Consider the following 8308-nt stretch of genomic DNA (forward strand, 5'->3'; position numbering starts at 1 on the left):
CACAAACAATTGTATGTCTATAGATTCCATGTTTTTTTGTTTGACTACCACATTCCAGAGACTGATATTTTACATTTAATGTTTCTTTAGACCTAAGAAACTTGTTTGAAGTTGCTGATTCTGGAAATTCTGGAAATTCCTCTCTCTGCGAAATTCAAAGGAATCAAGGTTGGACTAGAAAGTCACTACAGATAAGGCAGGCAATTGCCTTGCATGTGGTTGACCCTGGTTTGATTCTTGGCATCACATAAGATCTTCAGAAGTGACCTTTGGACAAATAGCCAAGAGTAGCCTGTGCTTACCACCCATGCTCCAAAGTCAAGGTAGCTTCTCTATTCGATCATATTTATCTATTGAATACTATGTGCAAGATATGGTGGGAAGTCCTGGAAATGAGAAGGTGACTAAGATATACCTCTCCTCTATTCTCATTGACATCTCATTTATACAACCAGTTTTAGACTAAATGAAGTAATATATTTACACCTCCTTAGTCAGCTTGAAAATTCTAAATATTTTGGCACACAGAACCTATAGCAGCCTCAAGAGAGTTTGCATCTACAAGGTTTAGTGTTATCTCTGGATTGAATTTGGGAAAGTGTCTGTTCTTTTTTTTATTTTCAATAACAGAAAGGAACTTGTTTACAGTTCTCTTGAGTGTGGGTAAATAGGGCAGAGAGTTGGTGAGGAAAACACTGCCATCTTCACTGAATGGTCTTGGGGGCCCACATCTGCCAGCAACTTGGGAAAGAAAGAGGACTGTGAATGAACAGGTTTTTGGGCCAGGTATGCAGTGTACTCCTTCCATGCACTTGCGGTCTGTTTATTCATTCATTTATTTATTTATTTTATAATTTGTTGATTGAGATTGAGTGGATCAGTTCTGCTGGTTATGTTGCTTTGGCCCTTTGTTGGTATTTTGTTTATTTTATTATTTATTATTATTTTTAATCACCTTGAGATACAGTTACAAAGCTTTCCTGTTTGAGTTTCAGTCATACAATTATCAATCACCCAACCCTCCACCAGTGCACATCTTTCCAAGGTCTCCAATATCCCCCGAATCCCACCCGACCCCTGCTTCTATGGCAATCTCCCTCCCACTCTTTTGTATTGCTTGTTATGGACAGCATAAGAGTTGCACAGCCGCAAGAGTGACCGTGTGCTCCTGGAATTCTAAAATTTTAGATAACTAGGGTCTGGAGAAACTCTGCAGGGTGCTGCTCGGTTAGGATATTCTTTTGTGTGTCTCTGGATCATGGCCATTAAGGAGCTTAAGTAGCAGCAGGAGGCAGTTTGTGGGCGTGGCCTCCAGGGTTCTGGAAGTTGGCACCCTCCAGAGGTTTTTAGGGGACAGGTGGACGGACACCGCCTGTCCCCCTCTGACGCACCCCAGTGAAAGTCAGCCCAGCTTAAAGTCCAAAAGCATCTCTGCAGCGAGCTGCTTGGTTCAGAGATTCTTTTGTGTGTCTCTCTAGATCCTGGCCCTTGTTTCCATCTTTTCCAGAGAAATAAAGTATTGGCTTATGCCCTGCAGGGTGCGCCTGCTCACCCACAGCACACTGCACCGCCAGCCCTAACTGTGGCTTTTGATCTCTTCGAGAATTATGGGTCTCTGAAATAAGGCCAATACATGAGCTTGTATAGCTGAGCCGGAGGTGGTTTGTGGGTGTGGCTCCCACATACCTACATTTTGGCCATTTGATTTCTTGTTAAACTTGGCACCAAGTTGTTGGGGTCCAACCAAAGTTACAATGGCAATTTGGGGGTATCAGAAAGTCTGAAGACACCATCAGGCAGCTGATGCACTCACGCCACAGATACAGGTTGACCTGCTAGTGGCACCATACCCCCGGTACTTTGTTATGTATCTTTAAGTCCCACTTAGGTGAAATATCATTATGTAGCTATCTCTTTCTTTCTGACTTCACTCAGCATGATATCCTCTAGATCCATCCATGTTGCTGCAAATTTCATCATTTGGTTCTTTCTCAGAGTTGTATAGTATGTGCTAGGAGGCTGGAGGTCAGCCAGAGGGTCTTCCAGAACTGCATGGAGGCTGGGAGACTAGGAAAATTAGTCAAGTAGTCCACCAGGACACCTAGAGGTATGGGTATATTAGCTAGTCTCTGACATACCCATTTCCAAAAGATTATTATCTATTATATCTAGAGTTACAGATAAATACTTGACTGTGCATCTTGATCCTCAACACTTGATTCATTTTATACTTGGAAAGTCCAAGACTTTCTTTTTTTGGTTAATTTTTTGGGGGGTAAGGGTGACTCCCAAGCAGTATCCAGGGGATTCCAGAGACACTCCCAGCAATAGTTTATGTGATTATATTATTCAGGCCTGGAGATTCACTTCTTGGGCCACTGAGTTGCAATCAGTAGTGTTGGGCCCATGCTGTGCTAAGATTGAAACTTGGGGCTTCATGCACGACAGGCATGCTGCCAAGTTCATCCTTTGAGCTACCCCTGGGCCCCTAAAACTCACATTTAAATAGAAGTATAAGAGGTTTATCAGTTAATTTGGGGAAGGGTTGCTTTGGACAGCAACTGGCAGTGCTTAGGGACTCCTCCCAGTTTGTAGCTAGGATATTGTTCCTAGAAGTGCTCGGGGACCATGTGGTGCTGGGAATAAAACCAAAGTACGTGCTCCAGTATTTTGAATTATTCCCTTGACTCTTAAGTTCTTTTCTCTTTTTTTCCTGTGGCACAGTTGTGGGGAGCACACCCAGCAGTGTCCAGAGATTATTCCTGGCTCTGTGCTCAGAGGTCACTCCTGGCAGGGCTCAAGGGACCATGTGCAGTACTGGGGACTGAGCCCAGGTTGACTGCATGCAAGGCAAATATTTCTCTGGCTCAACAATTCAATTTACAAAGGGGCAAAGTTTCTGAATGGGCATATTTTCAAAGAGGAGGTATAGATATTCAATAAGCATATGAAAATATTTGTAATCATTAGTCATCAAGGAAAAACAAATTAAAACTCCACTACCATTTCACATCCACTAGAATTGATAGAGTAAAATGAGAGAAAATAAAATGTGCTGGAAAAATTGGAACCCTCATACACTATACACGGGGTGTGTGCTTGTGTGTGTGTGTGTTTGTGTAGGGTGAAAAATGGGAGCCAGGGAGATATTACAGTGGGTAAGCCACTTGCCTGAAACCAACCCAATTTTAATCCATGGAACCCCATATGGTCCCCTGAACACCACCATAAATAATCCCTGAACACCAAGCATGAAGTCCTGAGCACCACAGGGAGAAGGATGGAAGGAAAGGAGGAAGGAAGGAAGATTTGTTAATTCCACAAATAGTGATACTTAGGGTTGCAATATGATCCAGCTATTCTACTCTTTAGCACATACCAAAGAGAAATGAAAATATCCTTTTGACACAAAAACTTTCACATGACCATTCATAACAGCATTTTCCATGATAGGCACATAAAATGTGGAAACAGTTCAAATATCTAATCAACTGATGAATCAATAAGCAAAATTTGACATAACCATACCAGAAAATTTTATTTGGCCAGAAAAAGGAAAGAAGTACTAATATTTGTTGCAACATAAATGACATTTGAAAACATAGTATTAACTGAATATGCCAACACATATTGTAATTTGTGATTCCATTTATATTAAATGTATCGCATATGCAAATCTATTGAGACATAAAATAGATCAGTTGCTGGAACAGGGGGAGAGGAAGGGTGGATTAAAGGGAAATGGGAAGAGACTGCTAATAATTATGGGGTTTCTTTTTAGCGTGATGAAATGTTCTAAGATTTATTGTGCTTATGGTTGCATAACTGTGAATATACCCAAAACCATTGAATTTCACACTTTTAAATGGGTGAATCATATTATGTGGATAATATCTTAATGAGGTTATTAAGCTGTTTTGAAAGAAGGTATTGGTCAAGTCCCTATCAGACAGAATGACCAGGAACGGATTTACCAAACTATATTGAGATATCAGGGATCCTCCCGGATAAAGTCTAACTTAAAGTGCTTCCTTTTAGATTATTTCCATAGAAAACACTTTCAATGTGTATGTACTTGTGAATATGCATTTAGTATGTCTGTTCAGACTATCACGCATCAAAATTTCTCAAAAACTGGCAGCAAATAACATTGTGTTCAATATTCAAATAATATTGTATATGTTGAAAGAAATAGCTTTCATATTTCCACCAATGTTCCAAAGTTTCAGTGAATTCCTGTAAGTTTACTCAAAAATTCAAACTTTAGTCAAAATTAGCTGTACATAAATCTGGGGGAATTTGCAAATTAATTAAGATAGAATTCTGCAATTCTATCTTAATTCTAGTACTATGCAGTTTTGATTATTACAGCTTTGTAGAGTGGTTCAAAGTTGGAAAACGCTTTGCCCCTTGCGCTGCCCCACCCCATCTTCTCTTTTTCTCCTTAGGATTACTTTGGATATTCAAGGAGTTTTATGGTTCCATGCAACTTTTGGTAGAGCTCAATTTATGTTTTTGAAAACCATCAGGAATTTTAATGGCATTGCATTTAATCTTAGGACTGGAGCAATAGCACAGTGGGTAGGGCGTTTGTCTTGCACATGGCTGACCTGGGTTCGATTACTCCATCCCTCTTGGAGAGCCCGACAAGCTACTGAGAGTATTCTGCCCGCACAGCAGAGCCTGGCAAGCTCCCTGTGGTGTATTCGATATGCTAAAACCAGTAACAACAAGTCTCACTATGAAGATGTTATGGTGCGTGCTCGAGCAAATCGATGAACAATGGGACGACAGTGCTACAGTGCATTTAATCTCATTGATAGTGCATGGTTTAATGGGAAAGAGTAAAATCAACAAGGACATGATAAAAATAGTATGATGGTATCATCAGCTTCCACTGTCATTACTCAAGACAGCTTTGAGGGGCTGGAAAGATCATAGCACTGTAGCACTGTCATCCCATTGTTCATCAATTTGCTCAAGCAGGCACCAGTAACGTCTCCATTGAGAGACTTGTTGTTACTGTTTTTGGCATATTGAATATGCCATGGGGAGCTTGCCAGGCTCTGCCGTGCAGGCAGATACTCTCAGTAGCTTGCCAGGCTCTCTGACAGGGACAGAAGAATCGAACCCGGTTTGGCCTCATGCAAGGCAAATGCCCTACCCTCTGCACTATTGCTCCATCCTATGATGGTATCACAATAGAACAAAATACATCAGATCACATAAAGATAGAGACTTTGTATCTATTTATAACTATTCAAATGACTGAGTGCATTTTAGGATTAGGGAAATCAGTAAAACAGGGTTCTTTCTCCAAAGCATTTACAAAAAAACACCATCCTGAACTCCTCCCTCCACTTCCCTCCCCTCCCCTCCCCTCCCCTTCCATTCCGCTCCCCTCCCCTCCCCTTCCCTTTCCGTCTCTATATCCCCTGCCCCTCCTTTACTTACCCTTGTTTCCTCTTCCCTTCTGTCCCCTTCTTTCCAACACCCTCCTTTCTCCTTACTTCTTCCTTTACACTACCCTACTTTCCCCTTCCTTTCCTTTCCCTTCTCTTCCTGTCCTTTCCTTCCTTTACCTTTCCCTCTTTTGCTTCTTCTCTTGCTTTTTCCTTCCTTTTCCTTCCTCCCTTCTTTCCTTCCTTTCTCTATCCTTACCATTTCTCCTAAAACTTCTTCATTAATTTGTAGGTGCTAAGTACCTTAATCTTTTCTTTCTTTCCTAATCCAACATTATTTCCTTTTTTCTATGCCTCTGAGAATGCGAAGATTTTCTATTATCTCCAAAAATGATTTATTTGCGTTCTTTATCTCCACTAATTCTTACATGACAGATCAAAGATAAAAATATTATCCTCTGTGCTCCAGAAAATCCCTTACCTTCATTCCTTTGGTACAAAACCTTAGTTTTATTTTACATCTTAATGAGACCAGTGACAAGATAACAGCACCCAAGGGACCTTCTAGCTTGAGTTGATCAACATGATAAAAACTAAGTTGTGTTTCTTGTTGAACGGGTTGTTCAGGAAACCTCTTTCAAAGGAGATAGAAGCGAGTAGTGTGCCTCCAACATTTCTTTTTTCCTCTCCCACTGCCTAGAATACATATATGACTATCTGAGCTTTGGCAACCATCTTGGACTCTGAGAGGAGCTTGGAGTATATACATATATTTTTAATTTATTTATTTTTAATAAGTGAATCACCGTGAGGGTACAGTTACAGATTTATACACTTTTGTGCTCATGCTTCCCTCATACAAAGTTCGGGAACCCATCCCTTCACCAGTGTCCATTCTCTACCACCAGTAAACCCAGCATCCCTCCCACCCTCCCCAATCCCATCTCCCCCCACCCCACCCTGCCACTGTGGCAGGGCATTCCCTTCTGTTCTCTCTCTCTAATTAGCTGTTGTGGTTTGCAATAAAGGTGTTGAGAGGCATTTGTGCTCAGTCTCTAGCCCTCATTCAGCCCGCAACATCCTTCCCCCGCATGGCCTTCGACTACATTATAGTTGGTGATCCCTTCTCTGAGTTGCCCTTTCCCCAGAATGTGAGGCCAGCCTCCAAACCATGGAGTCAACCTCCTGGTACTTATTTCTACAATTCTTGGGTGTTAGTCTCTCACTCTGTTATTCTATATACCACAGATGAGTGCAATCTTTCTATGTCTGTCTCTCTCTTTCTGACTTATTTCACTCAACATGAAACTTTCCATGCGGATCCACTTATATTCAAAATTCACGATCTCCTTTTTTCTAACAGATACATAGTATTCCATTGTATAGATGCACCAAAGTTTCCTCAACCAGTCATCCGTTCTAGGGCATTCAGGTTTTTTCCAGATTCTGGCTATTGTAAACAGTGCTGCGATGAATATATAAGTGCAGATGTCGTTTCAACTATACATTTTTGCCTCTCTGGGATATATTGCTTGGAGGATATATTTAGGGTAGTAAAGAGACTAAGAGGATCATGTTCTTAATGAACCTGAGACTTCCTTTCCAATATTGGACAGCAAATTTTCGGACTTATTATACACAAGGGGGATATAGATGCTTGTGTTTGGCTACCAATATTTGACTTTTCTATTATCTGATACTTACCAGTAGTGCATGGTGCATTTTTTTCTTTTTCTCATCTTCTTCTTCCTCTCTTTTTTGGTATAAGCAGCTAGTTTTATTTAGATAATGTGGGAGAGAAAAGAGAAAGTCTCTCTCTTTTCTAAAGCAATGGAAGGAAAAAGTTTGCAATCAAGCCAGGGTGAATACATTTCAACAGGCATTAAAAGCTTTTAAAAATTGCTTGTGCACATATGCATATAAGATGTACCTATAAAGTCTGTTTGATTTTTCTTTTATGAGTTCTTACATAACTCAGTGTGTAGTTTTTCCTTTCTGGTACAATATAGGTTGAGTGGTAAGAGAAATGTTCCTTACACAAATATTCCTGAATTGTTTAAAAGAGCACTAGCAATTACAAAGAAGCAAATTATAGACTAGGTTGTAGAAATATTGAATGGAATTATTTATTATCATTAATAACAATTATGTAGAAAAAATAAAACTTAATCTAAAAGAACGACACTTTATCCTAAAGTCTCTAGCAGAAATCAAAAGGTAGGATTTTGAGTTCTTACATGTTATTTGGGACTTGAGATTCTATTTTGGAAAGCAGCCCAAATATCTATAAAATTAGGAGCTGTGTCTTAATTATTTCTACCTTAGCAGCTGAAATGTTATGGGATCTATAAAGTAGTATTTAAAGTGCTACTTTTCTTAGGAAACCATTGGCTAAAATGGTTGATTTTCCATTTAAACACATGTGCAAGAGAACAATTTATGGTAGCTATATAAATATTAGATTACCAAATTGATTAGTCTTGATTTTAAAAAACCATACCTTTTGAAAGGTGCATTTCAGATATGTGTGCTGTTATACTCTGTGTTTTCCATTAGTTTCCTGGACTTGTGTGAAGGAAATGAAAATCTGGAGTTGGACCTGAGTAAGTCACAATAATCTTACTATATCCATGCCCAGATCAAACATATCCAGGTGGAGAACTGGTGCCTGGAGCACACAGCTCCAACAAGAAACTATCTTTGTTTAGTCAGGCCACCTTAACAAAACCAATTCCATCAACTTGGAAACTAGATATAAGAACTCCCATGACTAAGAAAATATGAATCATGAGGGTCAGGACAAGGAAAATTGGATTACCATGACATTTTTGTGTTATTTAAAATCTATTTTGCATGTTGTGGTTGTCTTAAACATGATTTGATACTCACTTATGTCTTGGGATATA

This window comes from Sorex araneus, chromosome X (genome assembly GCF_027595985.1).
Source record: "Sorex araneus isolate mSorAra2 chromosome X, mSorAra2.pri, whole genome shotgun sequence".
Classification (NCBI taxonomy): domain Eukaryota; kingdom Metazoa; phylum Chordata; class Mammalia; order Eulipotyphla; family Soricidae; genus Sorex; species Sorex araneus.